The sequence below is a fragment of the Epinephelus moara genome, chromosome 6 (assembly GCF_006386435.1).
Source record: "Epinephelus moara isolate mb chromosome 6, YSFRI_EMoa_1.0, whole genome shotgun sequence".
NCBI classification, from domain to species: Eukaryota; Metazoa; Chordata; class Actinopteri; order Perciformes; family Serranidae; genus Epinephelus; species Epinephelus moara.
The window spans coordinates 41,075,808-41,087,086 of NC_065511.1; the positions used below are offsets into that span (position 1 = coordinate 41,075,808).

Here is an 11,279-nt window from a genome sequence, read left to right on the forward strand (position 1 = left end):
ACTTTGCACTTGAAGGTTGCCCGTTCACTTACGTTTTAACAGGTCTGACGCTACTATGCGCCCCGGCTGTATCTAGGCTAATGGCTAACATGCTAACTATTATTTTTATGTCACTAGTCACTTGAAACAAATTTAGGACGATAGGAGACAGGTTGAAATAAACCGAAATTTCCCTTTAAGGCAGCAGAAGTCCAAATAGGGTGGGTGGGAGGTTGAGTGGATGGATCCAACAAACACCGACTTATAGGCTGGTGTTCGCCTCCTGCAAGATTGTGAAGCTGTTGAAGTCGTTGAAGTAAAAAAATGTCAATTCACGGTGTTGTACCGACGTAGTGCTTTTATTTTGAAAGAGACTGTATGCAAACTGTACATTTCCTGTGAAAACACAAGTGTATTTTGAAAACAGACAGTGCATGTAACAGGCTGAAATTGACACGGTGTCCCAGAGTGTCAACAACCAACACACCCAGGGTACCTTGGACGTCATATGTGGACGTGGAAAGTCCATGACCAAATGTCGATATGTGACGAGGTCGGAGGGAGAATGTGTTGGCATGGACTCATCAGGAGGTGGCGGAGATGGTGGATGGAGTGACACACTGGCGAGACGCCTGCCAGGCTGCAGACCACTGTTCAGGTCCAACAAACAACAAAAGTGGTTATTCTGTGCTTCCAGCTGATTTTTTTCCAGGTACAAAACGTGTTTTTTTTAAGGGAACCATCACTGTTTTCTCAGCAGGGACACTGTCACAAAGAGTGTTTGTTTTTTACTGAGACATTGCTGTGTTTTCAGCAAAGAAAAAGTAATGGGAAGTTTCAATGTCTCTGCAAGATAATGACATGCAAATGTAACAAATATGTGGTTTTCAGAAACGTGCAGCACCAACATTTATTCTGGTTACTGTGTTGGACTGAAAGAGGAGATATCTGATGCCTCTGTCACGTCAACATACTGTTCGATGTTGTGGACTCACTCTGTTATCATTAACAGCAGCTCTTCTCATTCAGTTTCCTCAGTCACAATCACTTAGAAATCTACAGGACATGGACACATGAGGCGTTCAGGGACTGTGATGGTGGCATCGCTCTAAAGTGTTGTTTGATCTGAACTCAGCAGCAGCTTCAGGTGTTATTTGGATTCCTCATCTAGGACCTCTCTCAGGAGGCTTTCTGATTCACCAGCTAAATAAATGAAGATAAATGGGTTGAGGTCTGCGGTGGCAAGATGAAAGGAGAAGTGGGTCTCCGTGGCAACAGATCAGACCCAATTTATTAGCGGAGTGGTTTTCATTGTCTCATCAGATTTAGTGATTCCTGTTGGTGTGTGTTTGTTTCTGTGGCTTCATTTCCTCTGCTGCAATCAGTTTCTGGACGTGGTGTGATTTTTAAACACACCCTGTGTTTCATTTCGAATTTTCTTGCAGTTGTTTTAGTTAAAAGGCGCCGTGTACGGACTGTGCCATATTATAGCTTAGCAGTCCCTCGGCAGGTCAGGACAAAGACACAGCCCAACACAACAATATAAAGCTACGTCATCACATTTAAAACAAATCATAAAGTCCACATTTCAAGGTCAGCGAGTGCAGAGCTGAGCAGCTTTTAACCATCTTTTCATGTTGGTTTTGAAAGTACTGAAGGAGCTGCAGCTCTTCACATCATCAGGCAGAGTGTTCCACTGATTCATAGCCTTTACAGAAAGAGCTGATTGCTCAAGTGCAGCATGACGAAATGGTTTGTTACAGTCTCATATAGAGGATAGTGTTGAGGATCTAACAGAAGTTACTTAGCAAGTATATAAAGTCACAGGAAATGTAGTTTACATACTGTCTCTTTCAAAATAAAAGCACCATGTCAGTACAACACCGTAAATTTATGGGGTTTTTTTCCTGCGACAAAAAAACACATGTGGCTAAGTTTAGGAAAACAATAACAGGGTTTGGCTTTACAATTATACAGGAAGCAAACACCGGCCTCCCGTGTGATGTCAGTGGTTGCTGGACCCACTCACCCTACTCTGACTTCCACCTCCTTAACTTCCGTTACTGTCTTGCGCGTTTCCTCCTGACGCCGATGGACGCCCTTAAACAATAACGGCGACCGGCTGCGTATCATCCCGACGTCTAAGGACAGTTTTTTCCGTCGGTGTCTGACGCCAGAAGTCCCTGACCCAGCGTCAGATTTCGATGACTTTGAAGCGAGACCAGGTTGATGGAGAAGAAGCCGAGTGGAGGCTTGAATCAGAGCTCCTGAAAATTACATGTGTGAATGTGAAAACTGAGAAACTGTTGAATGTGTTGTGGAGCTCAGTTTCCCTACGAATTATGTTGATTTGATTGAACTGATGAATTATGTTGATTTTAGTCAATTCTGCAGCATGCGACTAATTTCCACTGCAAAGGATCGAGACGCTGCTGGTGTGTTTTGCTCTTAGAGTATTGAGGGTGGAGTGTCTGTCGTCTGTGCACAAACTGAACAGGAGTTTTACTTCCAGATCCACAGACACAAGAAATAGCTCCTCTCACGTTGCTATTATGAAGTTGTTTTAATTTGTGCAAATTTTTACACAACACAGTTTCAGTGATTCTGACATGTTTCTCTGTTTTAGTCTCAGGTACCTGAAGACATCCCTCGCCATGGCAACAAACTCTGCAAAATGCTACAAAGGCTCCCCAAAAACACCAGCTTTGTTGTATGTTGGTTTGTAGCCTGGCGGGTGGCTCACCTAGATGACACACCATCCACCTCCCGATGACAGTGTCAGCTCATATACTATGTCACTTCAGAAATGTTGGTGTGATACTTGTGAATTGCAAATATAACAATGGTTTGCAGAAACGTACAATGCCAACATTTTCTTCTGGCAACTGGGGTTACGTATTATTACTGTTACATATATTTACTGCATTATTTAAACTTTGGCCACAAAAATCTGACATTGTATAGATATATGACAAAAAACTGTTGAGGCTTTGCCCTCATTTAGAGTCAACAACAGCTCCTTCAGGGTCGATATAAAACCACATTGGTTTCATCCCTAATTTGTTGAGTGTTTTCATATTATTGTTTTATCAGCTGATAGAACCAGAAGGATGAGAAATGGAGTTCTCATTAATCTCTAAAAAACAGACATATCACTTTATTGTTTAGACACTGAGCCACTAAAGGGGGAGGAAAAGCTAAAGTTACTATGTGGATGTGTTTTGCATAAATACAAAGAGTGAGAATAATTGTGAGCATCAGAGAAGCTGCAGAATCAAAGCAGAGAGCAGAAACCTTATCTAACCAATTACGTTTGATGTGTACGGCAGCTAAAAGTCCTCGCTCAACTATCAGGTGAGTGTTTGAGTGGGTCTTATTAAAATCTCCTCCTTCGTAAGCTTCTTATCATGACGTGACAAACCGGAAAGAACAAAGCCTGACAGAGGATTTAATTTGTCACAATGATGGATAATAAGTTTTAAGAGGAGGTAAGATGGGGAGAAACATTTCCAAACTTTTTCAGCTCAGTGTGTATCCCTGAGCTGCTGGTGTTTCGACGTCTGCTTAATATTGAATAAGCTCTAAATAGACAGAAGCACCACAAGATTAAAAACAAGAGTCGACCTGCCTCGAAGGAGCTTAAGACTCCAAAACCTCAGTTATATAATGATCCTGTTGTGCTCCATCAGCTCTGAGTGTAGAGGAGTGACGGCCACCAAATCTCCAGGTGTTTGACAACAAACACATGTTGTTGTGTTTAGAGAGAAAGAACAGGGTTTGGCTTTATAATCTTACAGGAAGTGAACAACTGTCTCCCAGGTGAAAGTGGGTGGTTGTTGGACCCATCCACCGCCTCTTCCGCTGCCTTAACTCTCATTGCTGTCCCGCTGCGTTTCCGTTAAACATTAATGGGAACCCGCTGCGTATCATGCTGATGTTAAAGGAAGGCGTTTCTCGTTGGTGTCTGATGTGAGAAGTCACTGCCAAAGTGCCTCATGTTGACGACTTCAGAATGAGAAGTTAGACAAGGTGCCAGGCAGCAGAGGTATTTCGCACATTTTAGATGTTGAAATGTTAAAATATTCTTTATTTAGTATAGAGGCTTTACATTTTTAAAATCTGAGAATGTAAGAATTTGTTTAGGCCTACAACACTGATATATGAACATTAAAATGTGAAACAAATAACCATCGGGTCCATTAAAGCTCCAGTCTGTCTCCCACCTCAACTTCTTTGTTCAGCAGTGACGGACATCATCGTGCCTTTATTGCTCCTAATGCACACTGTCACTGTCATCAACAACATCACAGGGTTCCTGCAGAGGCGTAATGTACAAGGCTGAGGGTGGCAAATGACTCATCGGTGGGATGAAGGTAAAAGAGGGACCTTGTGTACACGAGGTGTTCACAGTTCACACTGTCAGCCCTTTGTGTTGGTTGTTTATTGACCACGTTGACGCACAATGAGCGCTTATCTATTATATATATTTTTATGTACTCTTATATAATTTTTAAATATTCTCTAGTAAATTTTCTTATTGTAATTTTTAATAATCTTTATACTTTTGCGTCATTTTTCTTGTTTTGATCCAAATCACCAGGTCACACTCCGTGTTTGTGCAAACCCACCTGGCAATAAACAGTTTCTAATTCTGATTCTCAAACACTGAAACTACAAGTGCCAAGTGATTGATCAAGGCGAGTCCTCCCGCCCACCAGACTGATACAGAGAGCCAAACAGAATGTGAGCTCATGTCGTCAGGATGGTCTTACAAGGCTAGTGAGCACAAATATGCTCTCATCATTCACATCTTTGTAAGTAATCGCTCGATTTGTGTTCAGTATTTACACAATGACACCTCTTTCTACCTGGACGTGATGCGAACAAGCGAACATCAGATTGAGAGTTTTTCCCAGTGAAGACGTGCTAACCTGCTCCGTACACTGACCCTTCACACAACTCCAACCTGTGTTCAGAGCAGCAGTTCCTTACGCTTGCTCACAGCTCAACAGGCTCCCTGAGTGTTGCTGTCAGTCGCAGTAAATCTGGACACATTTTCTCACTCCATCCGACAGATTACACTCACTATATGACAGGATGAGGTGTTACCGGTGCTAACCTATGATCAGTCTCTTTCTGCCTGACTTTTATCAGCTACAGTTCAGATAAAATCAGTAATGCTTATAATTTATAGCACCTGTAGATGTTTTAAAATGAGCACAATATGATAAGATTTGCAAAAGAAAGCTTCTCTTTAATTCCCAGTGTGCCCTGAGGCAGATTTATAGACTCCAAATATTTGGTTTACACATTTATAATAATATAATATCATATCTTTACTGCAGGAGTCGTTGCTGTCTTGAAAACACAGACTTGAATGTGCATGTGTCATCCAACGTGTCTCTATTTCTTCAGTGTGACGCAACAGAACTAAAATAGGCCTAAATGTCTTGTTATTGTGATAGCGAGAGAGAGTTCAGTTTGGCTCCTCAGCTCTTATATCTTTAGTGTCATCACATCTATTACTCATGTTAGTGTTCCATCCATTGTCTGATTTTATCACTCTCTCTGCCACGTCAGCCGAAGTAAAAGCCTCGGCTAAATGTCTGAAAGTAGAAGTCAGAGGTTACTCAAATTAAACTGTTTTTACCTGTATTGTCATTCCAGTTTTTTCAGTTTGTTCCAGGATGAAAGAGTCCAGTTCACATTTTCTTTCTTATATCTTTAATCTCTTCTTTTATTGTGTTTCATCACATGGTCAGATCGAGACTGCATAAAAAAACGCTCTGAGTTATGAATCCCCACTGTCCATCGTCCAGTCACTGCTGACAGTCACTTTCATTGTTGTTTGCAACTTTGTGTTTTCAGTCTGAAAAGAATCGAGTTCAACACGTCTGTTGTCTTTTTAATCTTCTAGGTTTGAATCTTTCTGTGATGCATCAAAGTGTTTTTGTTTCAGCTGAACTGACGAGAAGAACAAATGTTTTCTCGACACAGCGGTGGGGATATTACAAAGACCTGCATGTAAAAGCGGGCGTTACGGATAAATGTGAACAGCAGCTTCCCTCCTGTGTCTGCAGATTGAACAATTAGTCTCACAAACAATACTTTCGATGCAGACATGATATCACAGGTTGAGTTAAACTTCAGTGATTCACTCAGGCTGGCTGTCACTTCTGCATCAGTGTAAATCATAAAGATCAACTCTATATATGTACGAGCATTTTGGATCTGGTGGCCTCAACTCGCCACCATCAACACAGAGGGAATGAGAGGCGAACAAGTGGTGAACCAGGTGAGAGTGGACTCAAACACACGACTCTGGAGACAGTGCAGGTAAAATAACAGTCTTTTCTGGTCAAAATGTAGGTACGATACACAGACAGACAATCAGCCGAGGCAAACAAATCTAATAAGGATGAGGCAGACTCATCAGTTACTCAACAGGCTACATCCCAAAAAACAAATCAAGAAAAGGACACAGGGAAACAAAGGCTGGAACGCCATACGAATTGGCACTGAGAGAAAACAAGACACACTGAATACTCTGGTGAGTGGAAGGCTAACGAGACACAGGTGAGGCTAATCAGGGCGGGACAGGCAATCAGACACAGGTGACGTCATCAAAAGGGAGGGAAAACACACAGGGACAGGAAGTGAAGTGATCTGAAATGAGAGGAGATGTGAGTTTCAAAGTAAAACAGGAAACAACATGAATTAATTAAATAAAAAAACAACCTAAGAAACTTGAGCTGTGACATTCTCACTAAGACCTCAACACACTCTCATCCCAACTTGTCAAATATCGCTGTTTTGTTAGTGGACTTGCACGTCTACATATGACACACTCTGTATCTTCCTGCGTCTGTTTTTGGCGTTCCACATCAGCGTGTCTAATTACGCTTATTACATGCATTTTGTCTTTTTAAGATACACTTATGTTTTCACAGGAAATGTACAGTTTCTGCTTGTTTCTTTCTTTTTCAAAATAAACTAACGTCTGTAAAACACTTCGTATTTTTTGCCTTGTGCTAAAAAAGCAAGTGGTTAGATTTAGAAAAAAAGCTCAACATTCACACAGGAAGTGAAAAATGGACTCCTGGGTGACAATGCAGGTAAAACTTGACTCCTGCACTGTCCCTCACCCACTTCAGTTGGTGGCTACTGTGTCAATATCTGCCGCTGCCAGAGCATATCATACTGCTGTGCAAGGTGTTTTTGTATGTCCGAAGTTTGTAAAGACAACAGGCTGAAGACACACAAAGACAGACACGAACACATAGAGGCGGTGACAGTTTGTTCTGCCTTTGGCAACTACCGTAGTATAAAGAGCAAGCAAGTCCGTACAGGAAGTGTGGGAGAGGTGGCGGTTAGGTCAAACAAACTCCGGACTTTCACCCAGGTACCCATTGTTTGTTTCCTGCGTGAATTTTAAGCGTAACCATGATTTGTTTTTCTAAACCTTACCATGTGCTTTTGTTGCCTAAATCTAAGAAATTTTAAGGAAACATACTTAAAAACAAGTGTTTTACCAGCTTTGTAAGTTTATTTAGAAAAAGACTGTCTGCATATATCGAGCAGAAATTGTACATTTCCTGTGAAAACTGAAGTGTATTTTGAAAAAAACACACTGGATGTAACAAGCGTAACTTGACACACCATCCCTGAGTGTCCAAAACGCAGAAAGGAGGATATCTAGCATGTCATATTTAGATGTGTATGTCCACTGACAAAGCAGCAGAATTTGACGAGTTGGGATGAGAAGGTGTTGAGAGGGTGCAGCTGTTGGTTGTTGTTGTTGTTGGCCAAGTTCACGTCATTGAACTTCAGTATTTGCAGGAGCCAAGACTAAAAACTGACAATGATATTAAACACATTTGATTTTATCTGAACATCAAGATGAGAAAAAGACTGACTTCAAACTACATTAAACCAAACAATGGAGATCACAGGAGTGTGCACCAACCAAGGCTGATGAAAGCAGCTTTAAAGTTACTCTCAGTGACTGAATCAGAGTCTCTTTGCTGGCTGTAATGACTCCTGACGGGTCAGACATGGACTCATTAATGCTCTCTGTTCTCACCACAGTATGAAGCTGGTGTGTGTGCTGGTGTACACAGCGAGGCTCTCTGGGTCAGAGGTGGTAGTGACAGGTCTCTGTGCTGATTGTGGCAGCTCAAGGCAGAAGGGATGAGGCTTAATTACGGCCTAACAAGGCGCCTGTCAGGTCACAGTGGACAGCCGGGGTGAGTGACCCCACGCTGACCACCGACTGTCTGAAAACTCATATCTGATATGAGACTTTCAGGACGTTTTTGCCAGGACCTGAATTATCCACAGAGGTCTCTTCCTCTCCAAAACAAGACCAAGGGCCAGATACATTCATGACTACATCTGTGTGTACGCACAAAGGTGGAAATATGTAATGTTATTGTAATTCATAAAGCTGTGCATGTGCCTGATTCTGTTTTATAAATCTTGAGCATAGTGGTGCTGGGCGCATGTGCATGAGCCTCAGTCCGCCATAAATGCATGTAGAAACGCCCTTAAACATACATTTGCATATCAATACTGGTAAGACCATCCTGATGACGTGAGCTCAACATTCTGTTTGGCTCTCTGTCTGGACTTGCTGCCACCCCAAACACTTTTCCAGAAATTTAGAGTCCAGAATTGTGTCTGATTTTGAAGCTCATGTAACCTCTGTTCATACCTTGGTGAGTTTTACATATATTAGTAAACTGTAACTTTAAAATAAAGGATGTTTTGCTGCCTCTCACAGCAGCTGGAGTCTGAGAAAAAATAACTTCATTCACTGGGCCGACTGCCGGCAACTTTTAAGGTGGAATGTTAACTTGTAATGTTACTCAGTGCATGAGTTGATGACGTGAATCCATCAGCACACCTTAAATTTCACTGTGACAACTTTGACCATTCTTCAATGACGTACACTTTTAGTAATGAGTGGATCTTCAAGCGTTTATATATTAATTTTGGCCGGATTATGTTTCATATATTCTAATCCTCATTCAGAGGAAAAAAAGCATCATGGAGCGTCGTTCCTGTGGGCTCCAGCAACGCTAAACCCCTGAGCTTGCCTGAGAAGGACTAAATGCACAAAGCTGCTATTTTTAAATATCCCATGGAGAGAGACTCTCACTGCAGCCTGTTCTATTTTGTTCTGAAAATGTGGGCGTGCAGCCTCGTTCTGTGGACGATAAACCAGGTGCAGACTTCCATTTGTGTCACCGCTGATGAGGAAATACAGCGAGTGCTGGACGGAGCAGTGAGTGACAACAACCCCGCCCACATTTAAGAGGACTGTCTGAACAGACCGAGGGTCTAGGTACCATGTCTGAAGGCTTACTGCTGGTTCCAAAGGTGCTGGACTGAAAGTGATTATTGGACTTAGTGGCTTTAAACCACTGAGTAAAAGAGTTGCACGTTAAAAAAGCAGCCTTTTTTTATCGCTGCTCATCGTGGCGGGGCTGCTAATCATGGTGCCCGATGCAAAGATGCAAATGTCCCTATCTAGAGCCAGTGTGATCTCCGCAGACGAGGACCCACTCGCTATGTAGACGAAAATAGCTCATTGTAAGGTAACAAAAACACAACAATTCTTATTTTCAGGTAATTAAACACTAATTCCTGACAATATATTTCCCTAAGTCCTTCACACTGGACCTTTAAAACACCAGAAAATATGTTGCAGTGGTGAAACGTTTGTCAGACGTGAACAGAATTTTTAACTCTGCAAACAAAGAACTTTGTCACTGTTAGTTCTACAAATAAAATGCCACAAAACAGGTGTCCTTCCACAAACAACTCAACAGGACACAGAAACATGAAACAGACTTCATCCTCAGTCTTTTTCACTGTGTTTATTTATTCATATTTCCCTGTTAAAGGGTTTTTTTTGGGGAGTTTTTCCTTATCCGCTGCGAGGGTCATATGGACAGAGGGATGTCGTATGCAGTAAAGCCCTGTGAGGCAAATTGTGATTTGTGATATTGGGCTTTATAAATAAAATTGAAATTGAAATTGAAATTGAAATGAGGATGACACATATTAATCAGTATTCCTGTAAATGCCCCCGTGTTAGCCAGCAGGTTATTTTCATCTGCAGTCGTCTGGCAGGACGTTTCCAAAAAAACACTGAAGTGACAGATAAAGAAACAAAAAAAACTCGAGCAGCAGGACGCCAACATGACAACAAAAGCAACAAAATCAGCATGCACAAACACAAATGATGCAGACAACAGGAAGATGCAAAACACTGATGTAACAGAACAATAACAATAACTCTCCAAATATGAATATTATCACGTAATCTGTTTGAAAAAATAGGTAAGTAATCATAAATAAATCATCTCTTTATCATCAGTTTTTCAAACAAATCTGCCTCATGACTGACTTTTCCATCACATCATTTTTAGCAGCACATAAAAAGCAATATAAAAAAGAAGCCAAAATAAAAAGTCTTCTCTCCCTTTATTACTCTTCTCTTTGTCCACACGACATTGACATCTACAAAAGATAAGCTGCATATAAAAGCTCAAAGGAAGCCTCATTGCTTGGTTTTGCAGTGGTTTGCATCATCAGCTGTGAGCAGACATGTGTGTCTTTCCAAATCAGGTCCAATCAACTGGATTTAAAGCAGCTGGTCTCCAGTCATGGCAGCATGGTGGTGCAGTGATTGCTTCACAGCAAGAGGCCGTTTACACGTACACAGTGATTTTGATAAACGGAGACATCTTCCTTCGTTTGTGCCCTTCTTTTACACGCAAACTGAGATTTCTCCTCTGAAAACGAGTCTTTCTAAAAACTCCGGCCAGAGTGGAGATTTTGGAAAACTCCGGTTGCGCGTTTGCATGTAAACGGAGATAAACGGAGTTATAGGCAGTCGACGTCACAGCATGCGCCGGAACTTGCGCCTGTGTCAAAAGTGCGACCTACGTTGCTATGGTGACAATGGATACATGGAAGGCTTGAATTTCTCGTTACACTGCCACCTACAGGTTTGGCATGCTCTTGTGTATATATACACGGGTAAGTGTAAACGAAGATCTTTTTGAAAACGGAGACGGTGAAATGTCCGTTTATGAAAATAGCTGGCAACGTGTAAACGGCCTGAAAGAGTGTTCCTGGTTCAGGTGTGGGGTTTGAACCCCAGGGTGGGGGAGCCCTTCTGTGTGGAGTTTGCATGTTCTCCCTGTGTCAGCGTGGGTTTCCTCCAGGTGCTCCAACTTCCTCCCACAGTCCAAAGACATGCAGGTTAATTGGTGACTCTAAATTGTCCG

The 11,279-nt window shown here is 41.9% G+C and overlaps 2 long non-coding RNA genes across 2 annotated transcripts in view; one reads left to right on the forward strand and one right to left on the reverse strand.

Moving 5' to 3' along the window:
- Positions 1 to 11,279, reverse strand: part of LOC126391540 (uncharacterized) — a 253,793-nt gene that overhangs the window by 169,439 nt on the left and 73,075 nt on the right. The window lies entirely within an intron of this gene.
- The window catches only part of LOC126391536 (uncharacterized), a 59,678-nt gene continuing 59,557 nt past the window's right edge, over positions 11,159 to 11,279 (forward strand). The window contains exon 1 of the long non-coding RNA XR_007570088.1: positions 11,159 to 11,216. This is a non-coding gene — a long non-coding RNA (uncharacterized LOC126391536). The remainder of the gene's footprint in view (positions 11,217 to 11,279) is intronic.